This window comes from Dicentrarchus labrax, unplaced genomic scaffold (genome assembly GCF_905237075.1).
Source record: "Dicentrarchus labrax unplaced genomic scaffold, dlabrax2021, whole genome shotgun sequence".
In the NCBI taxonomy this organism is placed as follows: domain Eukaryota; kingdom Metazoa; phylum Chordata; class Actinopteri; family Moronidae; genus Dicentrarchus; species Dicentrarchus labrax.
The window spans coordinates 7,329,748-7,344,490 of NW_026136706.1; positions in this window are offsets into that span (position 1 = coordinate 7,329,748).

A 14,743-nucleotide genomic window follows, 5' to 3' on the forward strand; every position below is an offset into this window, starting at 1 on the left:
TAGTCATAACAAATCCAGGGTAACAAAGATATACACAATATATCTCTACAACAATCCACTTTTAATCATTTTAATGCCACTAGAATTAACCAATTTTTTAAATACATGACATACTGTATCAAAAGTGGTGTATAGTTACACACATACAAACAAACAAACTGCAGTCCTCACTTCAAATTAAAAAGTATAACTTACCGAGACTTGCCTGCATGGCTTGTTAGCAATCTTTCATTGACCTGGGGCTATTCACAAGATAGGGTCCCCAAGAGGGCCAGCTCAGGGTCTCCTGTGTCTGTCTACCTGCCATCTCACGCATGAGTCTTGAGTCTCCCTATGTGAAGCCTCGCTAGATATGCTCCCCTGCTTTGCACTGACAGGTCATCTTTCACAGGCAGCCACTTGAGTGTCAGCTGGAAATCAATTGCCGGAGACGTTGGCTGTCTCATGCCTGGTGACACAGGCTCCAGAGTGACTCACTGCGTCCCAGAACCTTGTTTCATCAAAGTCTGTTGGTAGGCCGGTGGCTGCATGTAGCGTCAGGTATAGGGAACTATCAGGCCTCTATGTGTGTTGACTTGCAGACGTCTTGAACCATACTTTATAGAAAATAAATTAATGTTTCAGGAGTGCAGGAAGAAGAGAGAGTGATATGGTGGTATGCTGTCAGGAAGCAAATTAGGCATAAGCTGACATTTATGCAGTGCAGTAAACACCTGGTTATGGGAGACAGCTGCATATTCAAATACTGTAATATAGGACAGGCTGGAGATGTTGCATGGCTATAAAAGGAAACAAACAAGGTGTGTATTTGCCATATCTCAGACAGCACACTGAGAAATGTCATGTGCCACGGGCAGTGCAAACTTTTACTGACTCAGAAAATTTCTCCAAGTAAAATCTGTCAATCTTGACCTATTACGTCCAGAGAGACCTCACTCTGTCTCCTGTCCTTCCTCCCGGGCCCCTCTGCCAGCAGGAACACGGGGGTCACTGTGCTGCAACAGTCACACAGATCAATGCAACACAGTGAAGTGCCTTGGGTCATTGTCATTGTGGGTAGCATCATTCAGAGGTAGATTTATTGCAAATGTTTGGTGGAGAGTGCTTGTTGCTTCCTGAATATATGCTCCTTGCTCAGATTGATACAGTCCTCGAAACTGGACCTGGTTTTATTCAGATTTGTGACTGTGGGGCTAGATACAGGTTGAATTCAAAGTAATACACAAAAACAAATAATGTAATACTTTACTTACAATACATTTTACTTTAGTCGGAAGTCTGACCTTACTATTCGTTTATATAGCTGTATCCCTCTGACATTTACAATTAAAGCCCTGTGTTTTGGTCATTGGTCCAGTTGTGAGCATTTTAGTACAGACAGCACTGTACATTATATTGTAAATAATATTTATAGTTGTCTTAACATTGTAATATGGGTAACCACTGCCTTCACATTTTTAATTAATTGAACTGAACTGGTACTGAATCCCTTGTAAAACATGTTCATTAGTTATGTATGTTAAACATAAGTCAACTGTGCAAAGCAAACTAACAAAATGAAGTCACTGAACTGTTGAGTTATACTGACAAAAGCTACGCTTGACTTCCAGTCAAGTGCTAATTTTTTCACGTAAAGTAATTTGCTGCCTAATCATTATCACTTTTGCTGAAATGTTCATCGCATTCAGGATCAACACTGATCCTGGTGTTAATGTGACCCAGTGTTCTTTGACACATAGTTTTACACTTCCATGTTTTCGGTGTGATTTTGGCCATTGTGCTACTGTAACTTTCATACTAAGCATTGACCTCAAAAACTCAATTTTGGAATTTTGCAATTCATGTGCCAAAAACTTGAATCTTGACTTTTGTCCATTGTTTTTCATAGAGACACCCAATGCATATTTAAGGGTTCCTCAGCTTTCTCATTTTATTTCAATTCTATGATTCTATGGTTGATCTCCTTAGTGTTTTATAAATCAGCTTATTCAACCAGTTATATTAACCAAGGCATTATAAAGCAGCAGAATACATTTGAAAAATGTACAGCACTGCTAAAGAAATAAAAAAATAAAGCTGAGGAGAAATGTCCTTATAATGCCGCATCAGTTTCTTCTCAGGGCAGACAATATGTGAAATATTTGTCTGGGTGGCGAGCTGCCTCCCCAACTCTCCTGAACCTTATGGCTTTGGGGTTAGAAGAATACACACTGAAATGAGATGTGCAGCGCTGTTATTCGATGGCAGGATACTATAAATCTGTTCATCCCTCAGCAAAGTACAAAAACTATATTGACTGTGAGCCCAAAGAGCCATTTGCCCAGTACTGGTAAGTTGCTGCCGTGAAATGAAATCTGTAAAGCCGCTGTGCGCCTCAAGCAGTAAAGTTTTTTGGGTTTTTTCTAAAGCACACCAGTGCCTTTGTCACAGAAGTTTGGTTGTAATTTATGTGACGCACTTTATAGCTCATGTGTAGGAGGCAACTGTGTATACATGATTATTGGCATGTGTGTGCATGTTTGTGCGTGTGTATTACACAGAGAGAAAAAGTGGTCAGTCTGGAAATATATCAGTGTGTGGGCCATGATTTAACAGAGGATAATACCCTGCAGATGAATCAATTAGATGGACGTTTCCATTGCAAATTACTTGGCTGACACCAACAGCACAGGCTCTGAGTAGAACAATAAAAACAGCAGTTTTCATACATGTTGATGTTTAACATCCCACTTCCATAATGTCTAAAATAAACATACTCATACTAGTAATATTCCTATACAGAGAAAAAAAATACTACATCTACAATTTTGGTGACTGAGAGCCATGTTATAGAGCTCAATATGTAACCATGAAACTATAGGGATACATTGTCTAACTGCTGTTTGCACAAATGCCTGACCTCAGGAAATGAGAGGATAAGTGCATGTTCATTTGTATGTATAAGTAAGCATCAGTATGCACATACATACACCTTTGTGTTCATGCATATGTTTGCTTGAATGGCCACGTGTGCCCAAAAACCATGCAGTTTCTTTGTATTTACAGCCCATTGTCATTCCCAGGGCATCAAATACCAAGACTTTGTCACAGCCCTTGGCACATAGCCCTTGGCTTTCATCTAACTCCAACGTAATCCATCTACATCAGATGACATAGTGTAAAGAGACTTGTTGCCGCAGTAATGGCAACATGATTTGCAAGTAAATGTACTTTTACCCTAACCCAAATCATCAAATTTCCTAAGTCTAAATAAAGTGTAACAGCTTCAAAACATTAACTACATGTTAAAAAGGCATCAGACGCAGATGCTAAAATGTACATGTGCGTCTGTATGAGAGTACCATGTATGATTTGCATTATGTGGGCTGTGCTTTTGGTGATAACTCAAAATCTAGCAACAAAATAGAGCTCATATGTTGTGTAGTTTGGTATATGTGTATAGCAGTGTATAATGTGATTTGTGTGTGTTCTGAATTTTAGAAAAACTTAAAAAGGATAGTTTAGGTATTTTGAAGTGGGGTTGTTAAGTGCTTTGAAAGTCTTCCAGACATCCTTGCCCTCTGTATGTGAATGTTCCTGTCTTCTATTAAATGTCCTTTATGAAGAATTCTAGCAGTAATTTATTTTACTTTCCTCTGAAAAGTTTAAAAACGCATTACTTTGGTCAACAAAGCTGACACATCAAGTCAATGGAGAAACAGAACACAGTGCAATGCAATACTCTATTCCCAGCCAAGTAAAAAAGCAATTTACAGTCTATAGACTTAATTGTCTAAATATGCCCTGAATGAAGAATACAATTCAATGGTCTTTTTGTAATTTTTCTTTGGACTTAGGTATTAACTTGATGAACAGCTATGTGCCTGATATCCACAGGAACTCTTTTAAGGATGGAAATATTGAACAAGTCCTTCCTCTCTTTATATTTTGACTTGAGAGTTTGTTTGACAATATAGTGTATTTAGGATTAGACTGTATATTAACATTGGATATGCAAATACATTTGATGGATTAGTGAGTGTGGTGGATGCTGCTCACATTTTTTTGTATTGAAATGGTTTCCACCTTCTTCCTTGTTCTAGTATTTGAAGCTGATTGATTTATGGAGCTGTTTGACTTGCAAGGTGCAACTTAAAGTGGATCACATATGTTTCTTATTTAAGGGACATCTACAGTAGAATGCATGATTGTGACACTGATGACTTACAATGTGTCTATTGTAAATATCGTGACTTTTTGTCATTCAGTGCGACCCTCCTCTGTCATCACATATGCCATGATCCCAGAAACCCTCAAATCTGTTTGCAAACGAGTGTCACTGATCAATAAACATGTGTCTTTGGGCCTTGTTATACATCTTTCTTAATACCATAGGGAACGGTGCAATCTTTCTAGGGATTATAATCAATAAAAGATTGTGCTTCCTAATTGCAGGTCATCAGGGTCTTAAAAAGTCTTCAGGGCAGGACGTAGTTTGACCATCTCTTGGACGTCTTCTCTGCACATTTCAGTCATATCAGCAGTTTTTTTTTTACCATTATAATCAAGCAATTTTAGTTAGTAATCCGAGGAAAATGTATCTCTACACACACATTCTATATGCACTAGATGTACAGCTTCATTAATATATTCTCAAATTGTCAAATCAATATCCTGGTCTTTCCAGGTAAATCAACTGAAAACTGTTGCTCACTGGAAATCCCGATAAATTATTTAGTTCAGGCAGTGTGCTCAAGTCAGGCTTACATTAGCTGATTGGCACCAGCTGCATTCATGCGTCACCTTCATTGGCTCATCCATAAGATGATTGGCCACAAGCTACTAATAAACCATTATTCACATAGATGAACTGGGTGGGCTTTATAACCTGACACTTAACTCCATTACTCTGCTGATACACTCATATAAAGGTCCTTTGTTCTTCCTTCAACTCCCTCCACCACCTTAAACTTAACTTTCATTTTTGATGACTTTACTAAGATCTAATGGCCACAATTGTGTTTGTTAAGGGGGCATTAGTTCTCCAAGCATCCTTTTCGGTTGAATTTAACAACTACATACTTGGACACGAAGAAAGGAACATATGAGATATGACAAGGTAATACAGAGAAACAATGAACAACAAACTTACACAATTTGTTTTACTTACACAATTACACAACAATCCTAACCCCATTTTAGTATTCACATCCAAACATTTTTCTGTGTATGCAAAGTTTCTTTGCTGTCCAACTGGGGTTGGTTCTGCTGTTCACACTCTCTTACTGTACTTGGAAAAACTAATATAGTCCTACTTGAACTGCAGCATGTTGTGAATCCTGAGGCTTGTCTGTTGGTGACAAAAACATTATCCCTCTTTCCAGCAACCATCAAGTAAAATCAATACAGAGGATCACCAAGTTCAGTGTTTTGTTGAGACAACTTACACACTGCAACTTTTCTTTTTCACTGAACATAAAGTACTGACACCGTTGAAGAACAGGTCCTCACATAAAGTGTAAGACATATAGAGAGGCTGGTGTCAGCTCTGTCTAATGCTTGCCAGTTCGTATTTAGGTGCATGGAGGTTGGCAGGTATCTCACCATTAGTATCAACATTTACAGTGATTAAAGGGTGTAATTTCTCATTACGGTTCAGCAAGTGACAGACAGTCTAATTGGCAGTCTTTCTTCAGCCGGACCCTGTAAACGACTGCTCGTATCAATTACACGCGAGTGGACATGACTTCAAAGAGCTGCCAAGCGAAAAAGAAAAACGAAGAGTTTGCATTTTCTTCCAGGGCAGAACTATGGTGTAATTGGGGATGTGAGAATGAGGCAGTAGTGGTGCCTCACATCTTCATGTTTGCCTGTCTTAGTTGACATTTTGTTATATTTGTAATAAAAGCTCCATATTTATGTTTGTTGAAGGCTGCATTTTTAGAGGAAACATTAATTTCTATATTACTAAATTAACTGGATAATTGCAAAACCCAGTAAAGCTCATATTTTTGCAATAAGTACATGTCCATTTGATATAGTTCATATTCCAGATTTAAGCAGGTTAAAACTTAGTGATCCTGCTTCGTGAGACAGGCCCCAGGTCCAAACTGTAAATAGAAAAAGCAATTCATTTGATAAAGATGAATTATTTATTTCTAATTATGTTTTAAAATATTGGATATGACAGCAGTCGTAATGGAAATGTGCTTTAATATTTCAACTTCATGGAAACCCGCTTCCTAAATTGCCTGATTTGAAAGTGAACCTTGTTCACAGGCTACACGGTGGCTCAATGTCATATAATCACTAGTCTTTCTTATTAAGGTCTTGGAATTTTCTGAAATTACAAATTAAAGGCTGGTTATTCTATGTTTTTCTAACTGACCAAAACCAACAATAAACAATGATGTATTTCCTGTGTAGGTCTACTATCAGACCAAAGCCTGAAAGCTAATTCCTCTGTGCCATAGAGCTCCATTATTATTCAAAGCACTGAGAGGTGGACTAATATTGTGTTTGGTCTTTAAATGGGATGTGTTGAAAATAAGAGAAACACTGAACGTCAGCCTTATGTTTTCAGAAACACAGATGGAGGCTGGAAACAAGACTCACTCAACTCAAGTTGTCTTTTCATTTTATTTCTTATATGAAATTGAGTCTAGACAGCATTATTCTCTGTGTATTACCAGCACCAACAAAGGTTTTTTTTTTTGTAAAAACAGCCTAGTTGGATAGTTGACAGAGTATAATTATACAGTACACATGAAACAGGTTTTTGATGATGCTGTGACACACATTGTGATTTCTGTGAGATCAACAACCTCTGTCTACTTTCAAAGTTTTAATCTCTTCCCTTTCCTTAATCTTAACTCTTCTATTCATCTTCTCTTTTACTCTCTCTGTGCTAAAATGCAGAGGTTAATTGATATTTAGAAGGTTGTTTGTGTTCACTTTTTTGGTATTTCCTACTGTAAACTGCTTAATGTCGTTTTTTAAGGGAAGTATAATCGAATTTATTTCAGCCAACAGGTCAGTTTGCAAATGCATCCTCATTTCTTTATATTCAGGCAATGTTTATACTCAACAATTGGAGTAATATGTTTTTCTAATTTGTATAACTAAGTACTTTATGCAGTATTGATGTCTGTGAATCTGCTACATTAAGCAGAAATTGTAGAAGAGGAATTATCTTTAGTGCAGCCTCTAATCAACCACAGCTAATGCAACCTGCCTGTGTTCCAATGGTTAGTGTTAACTGTTCTACCCTAAGATAGGGTGTATCGTGCCCTGTCTGTCAACAGCTCATCTAGGCTAACGTTACCTTAGATGTCACTCCAGATAGCTTCAGCCACAGGCTTGATAGAAGGCCTGTAAGTGATAGCACCAGCATAGCTTCATTGGCAGATGATGCAGAGTTTTCCCTGTTTAGCAGCATGGGAAGAAGAAGCAACCGGCTGTGTGGTCTGATCTGCAGCCACCCCTCCCGACTGCTCCTGACCTGCTGAAAGCTGACGGTCTTCACCCTTAATCTAGGAATATAAACAGGTATTTATGTCATTTTCTGTCCTGGAAGAGGGATCCCTCCTCTGTTGCTCTTCCTGAAGTTACTTCCATTTTTTCCACTTCAAGGTTTTTTGGGGTATTTGTTGTTTTTTTTTATCTAAGAGTGTTATATGTGTGTTATATGTACACCAATTTGTGATTTAAGATATGGGATGGGATATATATATCAAATTGACTTGACTTGAAATTGTATGCTTTTTACATACATCAGACAACATGGATCCAATTTCCCACTCCCTTCCTTCTACTCACTCTTACCTCACTCAGCTTTGTCAGTTACTGTTGGGAAAATATTCTGGTGACTTCCTTTGTTTGTATAAGTGCTTATTATGTTTGTATGACCGCTGAATCCACTGTAGTGCTTCTTAGTCCCTGATGCTAAACACCTGCAGACTGTACCTCATGTGCATACAGATGGTAAGTCATTTTAGAAGACAATGAAGCATGTGCCATACACAGTGCTCTTGCTGTTACACCAATTATGTAAAAGTTCAAGTTTAGTTCATTTAGTACAGTACAGTTAAAATGTAATTTTAAACATTTCCCCAGCAGTTGTAAAGTCTTTCCTCATTGACTAGAGCCATGGTGGAAAGAGGAAACAGCCTAATGAAGAAAACTGTATATTAACACCAAAAGCACAATGTCTGACTTCATCCCTTTAACATTTATGATGTTGTTGACAGTGTGCTGCTCACATGAGGACAGATGAGGGCACGCACGTACATTTAGGCTGCTTTGATTTCAGAAAGGAGTGACTTCAAGCAGCACTTTGTTGCCTCTAACAGAAACTTGTTATACATGTGTCTCAGCCATCTTCAACTTATTAAAAAAACATTACAGTACTGCAGAGCCTAAATGATGTTTGAATTGTTTAAGTCCAACTGATTAAATTGCATTTAAACATCAAAAGGGCAAAATTTATATTTAATATGTTTTGGTTTTATGGTGGTGGTCCTGAGTTTTGCATTAATTAGTCTGAATACCATTAAGTATCCATCCTCTACGTAGAAGGAAAGCAGTAACGTCAGCATTGTACCAGTGATAGGCCAGTAGCCAAACCGTTTGTGTGTCAGATAAAACCTGTTCAAAGCCATGCTGTCAAAGCAGACAGCTCAGCTAGATAAGTGACAGTTATCGTGGTGAGAATCTGACCAGGGTGAAACTAGAGCATAGTGTTTTCTTCACATTACTGCCACTACAAAAGACTCTGATGTCTAACACGCATACATAAATGAATGTGGCCTCACTGACTACATGTTGTGAGATCAGTTTTAGCTTCAAGACTTAAGGCTTCCTTTGTGACACATCCACAAATGCATTTTCTGGATCTCCCTCACTAATAGCTCCACTATGGTTTTCTCTAGGAAATCACCTAAATAGTGCTTTTATTTAGTGCTCTCATTCCCTAAAGGTTAATGTTTTATTTCATAAAAGTGTATTCTTTTCATTTTCCTGTAGCTGATGTGGTCTTTGTTTCAGGCAAATGCTTATTCTGTCGGGACTTGGCTTTGGAACCAGAGGGTTGTAAGTTCAAGTCTAGTACGGACCACAATATGAAATGTGGAGCGGGAGAGGTGCCAGTTCACCTCCTGGGCACTGTGGAGGTGCCCTTGAACAAAGCACAGAACGCCTAACTGCTCCTGGGGTGCCAATACATGGCAGCCCATCACTCCACCATCTCTCCACATCTGCATGTCAATGTGTGTGTGTGTGTGTGTAGGTGTGTGTGATTGTGTGTGACTGTATTTCAGGACTATATGTGTACAAATTTCAGTGAAAAAATAATTTAATTAATAGAGTAAATCTTCTTCTTCTTCTTCTTCTTCTTCTTCTTATAATTTCTAATCAACTATTCATAATATTTTTGTTATAGAGCCTAAGATCACCCTTAGCTCCCACTGATCAAACTATAGGGGAGGACGAGATGTTGAGATTGATGGTCTCATTTAGGGCATCACAAACCTACAGCTGGGAGGGGTGGGCCAACTCTTCCTACTCTTCCTTAAGTCTAATGAGTACTTTCATTAGACTAAATGCTAAAAAAGAGGGGGGTAAACTAGCAGAACAGTCATTAATTATAAATATAATGGAGAAAAAATGAGAATGTATTATGGCTCACGGGTTGTTTTTGTATGACGGCCATGACAACACAAAATGAGGAGAATGTATAAGAAACTGAAAATCATAACTTTCAGGAAGAAACAGGAGTTAATTGAATCATCTTGTTTTAGATCTGGGCGATATGGCAGCAAAATATCATCACTATAATGTTTGACATATTGATCAATATCAGTAAAAAGCAGAGGCCCCAAAGTTGCTCTGGTAGTCAATTCTAACTCATTTAACAACAATTTTATTCACTGGTAATCGTAGCTAAAACTATGCTTTGTGGTAGGAGATGGGTATGTACTTTGACATGCGAGCCAAAAACTGCAGACTGACTGTCTGTTGTCACATTTATCTGCTGTCCAGTAGGCTGTTAGATCTATCCATATGGAAAAAAAGTGTCCAAAGTATACCATCGCTATCGACGTAAATATTATCACAATACTGTATCAGCCCAATCGTGTTTAGCACAGAGTCACAACGCTCCTTTTCAAAGAACAAGAGGGTTGGCCTATTGAGACACATACGGATGCTCTGAGATGAATTTTAATCTGACCTGCAGTGTAGAATAGTTTCAACACAATAAGTAAGTCATGGGAAGGTGATGATGACTCTAAAGTTTAAATTATAAGGAGATGTCAGGAGAAAGTCTCAATGTTAATTTGGCATCGTTAACCAAGATGTGATGGAGTCAGCAGTGACTCCACCTGAGCAAATGTCTTACTGCTGCTGCCCTTATTATTCTACACAGATCCTCCTTAAACAGAGTGCCTTGCTCTGTGTCTGTCAAGGTTGTGTTATTTTTCACAATCGCTTGTGAGTCTATGTAAAGCCAGAAATAGCAATTTTATTTAAAGTCTGACAATGCAGTCAGCAGGGAGGAAACTAATGCTCACAGTTGGAATGCTTTCCAGTGTCAACCGGACACCCAGTGTATACTTGAGTGGAGAAGGACTTTTGAAAATACTGTAGCTACACCACTGACTCTACTTTGTCAAGAAGTCTCTACGCCTACTTCCACAGGTTTCTCTCCAATCACAACGGCTCTATGCTGTGCCTGAAAAAGGTCACAAATAGATATGACGACCACATTATTTGTGCCTAAACCTTTGCAGCAGGAGTACAGTATGAAGCATTAGGAGACCTGTAATTAAACTGCCTCTCACAGTCAGGTAGAAAAATAATTTTACTTCAAAAAGTAGCTACTGTATACTGTTTTAACCATACTCTATAGGGCTTTTCATCAACTTCACCAATGGGATGGAAGTGGGGAATGAGGAGAGGACAACAATGGAGGGCACAGGAGAAAGGAATAAGGTGATGACTGATGAAACAGCAGAATAGTAGTACTGCCATTGTCCATGATGACTGTTAGGATCTGTTCTGCATGCAAATGTCCACATGTCTTTGTTGACAGTGACCTGTGCAGGTGGAATAATTGTTCAAGGCCCACCAGTACTGTGTGTGAGTGTGTTCTGCTTCAAAAATGAGCAGGAGCGAAGGAGAAATTACATCAAGAAAAATTCAAATTGTAAGCTGCAATGTTTTTTAACAACAACTGATCTATTGCCCTGTTAACTCAAGACAATGCCTGTGAAACACTTTATTATGATATGTACCAATTTAAAACCTTGTTTGTCATATTTTATGATGCACCACTATATATTTTAGTGCTTTATAGCTGAAATATTATTTATTGGTTTATACTTGTCCTTGTGTAGCCAATCCTTCAGTCAGGATAGCTTGAGGCTCACAGTTAAAACACTGGCGAATGTTAAAACAAGGAAATTCAATTAGCTATGTTAACCTACAGAACAGGGGCAGATTTAAAGAAATATTATTGTGGTGGTAAGAGAGTGGCATGGAGACTTTATATTATACTATATATTAATCGCAAACAATCACATATATCAATATATAAGTCCCCAAATGAAGATACAAAATTAAATGAAATTATTTCACATTATTGAAGTATTGAATAGAAATATCTAAAGTTGGCATTAGAAATTCATTAATTGTTTTATTTCCAAATCTTTAGATATTTTCCTAAGTGCATGTATTTTTTCATTGGACTTAATTAATTAGTCCAAAATTTAAATGTTTTTTATTATTATTTATTTCTAAATTTAAATGAATTTGTTAAATTGTACAGAATTTGACACCAAACTGTGGCGGCAGCTGGGGTGGCAAGACATTTTTTAGGGGTAGCAGCTGCCCACGCTGCACCCCTCTAGATCCGCCCCTACTAGCAAAACACCTAAGTTAACAATGATGCTACATTAGACAGCATTTCTCCTGCAATAGTGCAATTGTGATATTAATATCAACAAACTAAACAGGAAAGATATCAAACTAAAGGTTAACATAATATAAACCTTATATGTTAGAAATATTACAGTATCTTACATTTCCAATCATTTCAGTGGCTATTCAAATGCTTCCTTAGGTTTTCTGTGTTTATTTTCTTGTTGCATACTTTTCATTTGTTTTCTGTTGTAATGTTTATTAAATAGGTTGCTTCTTACAGTGTATATCTTCCAAGAACAGGCAGGGTCATACGGAAATTAGAGATGGCCCTCAGCCAGTCATTTTGTATTACTGTCAACTTCTCCTTGGGGAATATTTTAGGCAGCATAAAGTACTTTCTCACATCTGCAGCCCTATACTAATTGTACATGGCAACAATTGTAATATATTTAGTCATTGTATCTTTTTAGTTACTTTTTTCTCCTTTCAGTTGTGGAAAAAAGATTGTCAGCTAATATTTTCCATCATATTTTTCATTCACAAACATAACACTGCTGTAGATCTTTGCGCTTCTTAGCTGGGTTTGCCTTTCTGTTTGCTTGCTGGATTATGCTGTCCCTTTGTCAGTCAGCTCTTATCATAAGCAGCTAGCCCTACAGTCCCAGCAAGCTAGTTCTTCCTCCTCCTTGGCAGTTAGCCCTTCTTTCAGCAGTATTATATATCAGATAGATAATACTTACTGGAAACAGGGTCTTCAAATCGACATTGCCCACTACACAGCATGCTTTATGATGTCGCTGTCATTGACATCTGTGCAAGTGGAAAGGGTTCTTTAATCATTAGCGTTAGGCTTTTATTGGTCATGGTAAACAGTAAACCTCCAGGGAATGTGTGTGGTCCTGTTTATGTGTGTTTCATGTGGCTTATACAGATGTGGTTGGCTTATACAGAGTGCATGAGAGAGATCTTGGCTTTGGTCATGGCTGGTCTCTACCTTTATAAATAAATTATGGAGGCACTTAGAGTTTGGGCTAGAGGTTGAAACAAGCAAGCTTCACATTTGTCTCTGACTTCTGAATAGACATAGGTCATCCATGAAGAAATATAACTCTACCCTCTCTGCACCCTCAAAAATAGAGGATGAAATATAATATTTACTCAAACCTAAACTGCATGTTATGTTTTTTTGTTTTTTTCTTAAGTAAAATTCCCCAAGTGAACATTAAGTAGTCACTCCAAACGTAACTCTAAATGTGATGTCAAAAAGATGAAGTAGTTATAGTTAGAAATGTATTATTTATACATCAACATGTTAGGCTTGGTTTATTTCTTATTCTTCATCATTTTACTCAAATCTCAAAAAATCTTGACCTTATGACATCCAAGGCTCATGGCTTTATTCATCTACAAAATGTAGCTTTGGCCAGAGATGTTGCAAGCTTGTTGTGTTCGAATTGGGTTCTCCAGGGGTCTTATACTTAAGTTTTATACTTACTTCCTTTTCCTCTGAAGATAATGATTGTAACCCTTGGAGGATGTGCTTCACAATCCTAATCAAAAGGCTTAGAGCAGCTGCTGTTACTTTGGACAGTGTTTATCCTCCAGACTGCAATAAATCAGTCAAGTGTTAACATGAGCACTAACAAAATTATTGTACAAGGTGTCCTGTTTAAATGCTGTACAGACAGCAACCAGAAAGAGTATCCTAAAATGTGCAATATACTGAACTGAGAACTGCAGTATAGATTCAGTTTGAGAAAGATTCAGCACCCTTTGATTCTTACTGGCTTACTGCTGTGGTTCTGTACTAAAGCAACAGCTCTATCTATGATATTTAAAGTTAGTGAAGAGAAAAATCCAATGATTCCCCAGGGAAGGGTGAGAATGACAACACTGAAGAGACGACCAACTCAAGTGGACAGACGCGCAGAAAAAGGTTGTTCTGCAAATAAAAAAAATGTGAAAGAGCATGAACAATTTTCATCCTTTGAATTAATTATTGAACGTTTGAATAATCCCATTCAGTCAATCAAACTATTTTTTGAATGACCCAGTTTGTTCAGATTGAGGTACTTACATGAGACATCTTCCTTGGATCAGGCTTTGGTGAGTTAAAGGCTCTGTGTAAAATCAGGGGAAACAGAGCTTGTATCCTGTTTATTTTAGCTTGTTTTTTTACTTAATAAGTTATAATTAGTAAGCAAAGACTTTAAGTTATATGTGATTCAAGATACCTGTCGTTCCTAGAGTCCTCACAAAGACAGAGTGTCCATTTAATTCCTGTTTAAACCTCCCTCCTATGGCTGTTAGAGCACACATTGGACTGATTCAAATTATGTTCTTACTAGCCTATACACACCTTTTCAAACAATAATCTTGACAGACGAAGGAACAACCTGCCCAAGAAGGTAAGACTTGCAACATGCAGAAACAAAACTTTTCTAGAAGCAAGAAGAGACATTTGCATGTCAGTTTTCTAAAATCTAATTGGACCATTTATGAGATACCCAACTTTCTTTTAGGCAACAGAGTGCATGCAGTAGTTGCCAAGAGCATGGTGAAGTGTTGGGAGTGAACCATGAAATATACTGTGGTTTCAAACCAGCAGTGTTCCAGCCAACTCTGTCCCCTAAAAAAATACATTCACTTAACTTTCCAATAGCAAATGCATGTTGTGAGAACCATAATGCTACCTGGCTTATGTTTTTTAATCAGCATAATGAGAACCTGTTTGCATTCAGAGTATCTGTAAAACATTAATCGTCATATATAATAGCTGCTCCGGTCAAGTGAACATTATTATGGTTAATGAGGTTATAGAGAGATTGTGGTCTTGGTTTAATAT